This window comes from Gossypium arboreum, chromosome 8, assembly GCF_025698485.1.
Source record: "Gossypium arboreum isolate Shixiya-1 chromosome 8, ASM2569848v2, whole genome shotgun sequence".
Taxonomy (NCBI): Eukaryota; Viridiplantae; Streptophyta; class Magnoliopsida; order Malvales; family Malvaceae; genus Gossypium; species Gossypium arboreum.
The window spans coordinates 34,144,970-34,147,180 of record NC_069077.1 but is presented as its reverse complement, the minus strand read 5'-3'; positions in this window follow the sequence as shown (position 1 = coordinate 34,147,180).

Genomic DNA, 2,211 nt, shown 5'->3' with positions numbered 1-2,211 from the left:
ATGAGTTATGAGGAAGAACCGATTCGTATCCTTGCACATGAAGTGAAAGAGTTGCGAAATAAGCGGGTTCCGCTAGTGAAAGTGTTATGGCTCAAACACGGGATGGAAGAAGCTACTTGGGAAAACGAAAACTCTATGAAGGAGCGATACCCAACCCTATTTACCGGTAAGATTTTTGGGGACGAAAATTTCTTAAGTGGGGGAGAGTTGTGACAGCCCAAAATTGACCCTAGCCGGGAAGTGGTTTCGGGACTGCTAAACCGAGTCACCGAAATGTTTGAATATAAAATTTATTGTCTAGAATATGTAATTATGAATGTGTGAAAATTTCAAGTTCTGATTTAGCCGATTGCATGTGAATTCAGTTAGTAGGACTTGTGTGACACTTTTGAAAAGTGAAAGGCTAATCTATAAGGACCTAATAGTGCATGTAGTCAAAGGGGAGGACTTGCATGTCAAATTTCCCCCCCACCCCAAGATGTAGTGGCCGGCCATGACAAGGAATCATGGGCTAAACATGTCATGAAACATGTTTTGTTGGGCATTAGGGAGAAATGATAAACAAATAAGCATGGGTAATAAAGAAAGAAAAGAAAAAATGTGAGTGTGAGTGTGAAACCCCATTGCCGTGTATTGTAGATGAAAAAAAAAAAAATTGTTCATCCAACCTTGCATTCTCTCTTGACCGAAAATACTAGAGGAAGGAAGAAATTTTGCTTCATGTTTGTTTTGGAAGAGGATTAGGAGAGGTTGGCTAAACTTGCATCAAGATTAAGGTATGTTTGAGATTGTGCCATGAAATTCATGCATGTTTTTAGTTGCTAGCTTGATGTTCTTGGTATCCCATGGTTCAAATCTTTGCAATGTCATGGGAATGAAATTCGGCCAAAGTAAATGTGGTGTAAATGCCATTGCATGCTAAATATCAAGCTTGATAATGATACATGTGATGGGGGGGATTGAGGACTCTTAGATTTTCTTTTAGCATTTTCGAATGAGATGCTAAGTTCTTTGTTTAATCATGACCAAAATTATGGTGTTGTGATGTATTCGGCCATGGTACATCCATAAGTGTGATTTATGCTCATTGCATGGAAAGTAAGATTTGTGTTTTGAAATTTTGTTCGTGTTTAGTTACAATCAACTTGAGATTCGGCTCTAGCATATATATATGTATATATGTTGTACATGATGTATTGGTATGACATATATACTATTTCAAGGTGTATATTTGCTTGTGATGATGTTTGATCATGAAGGAAATGATAGATGTGTATTGAGTTACGTTATGGAATGCATTAGTTAGTAAAATGTATGCTGTTTTTTTTTGGTGTGGTATAAAGTGTATAATTGGCCTCAACATGGACATGCATATTCGGCCACATGAGGGGAAATTGGTGTGCATGCACTCGGTTAGAGGCAAGCATATTGATGCCTATTCTTGGCTTAGAAAATTGACTAAGAGGAATATTAACTAATGTGTTGAGTTCGGTTCATGATTTTGTACATATGCGACTTTGATGCCTAATGAGTATATATATATATATATTGGCTAGGCATCTTGAATTCTCTTTGATGCTCAAATGATAAAACCAATTTATTTGTTAAATTAAGCTCAAGAGCAAAGGGAGCTAAATCCGATAAGGGAAGGAAAAAGTCGTCGAATAGCCGTCGAAATCGTTCGACCACGTCCGAGGTAAGTTCTTGAGTAATAGAGCTTAAATTCGAAATGATTAGATCATGTTTAAAGCAAATTAAAATCATGCTCTTTGTGTGTGGCTATTGAGCCGAAATTGCAAGTGTAAAAAGTGCCTTGTGTTTGAGTTTTGCTATTGAAAATGAAATACTGAATGTGTCATAATTTATTGATAATTGTGCTCGGTTATTCGAATGATGTCCGGGCTAAGTCCCGAAGGCTTTGTGCTAAGTGACTATATCCGGACTAGGATCCGAAGGCATTCGTGCGAGTTAATAAATCCGGGCTAATCCCGAAGGCCTTGTGCAAGTTACTAAACCCGGGTTAAGTCCGAAGGCATTCGTGCAAGTCGCTATAACCGGGCTTCGTCCCGAAGGCATTTGAGCGAGTCGTTATATCCGGTTAAATTCCGAAGGTACGTGATTCTAGAATAAGCAATCTTGCTGTAAAATTTCAGTTAATGCGCTTGAGAAAAATTCCAGCAATGAGGTATGTTCATATGAGCTTGAATCGCT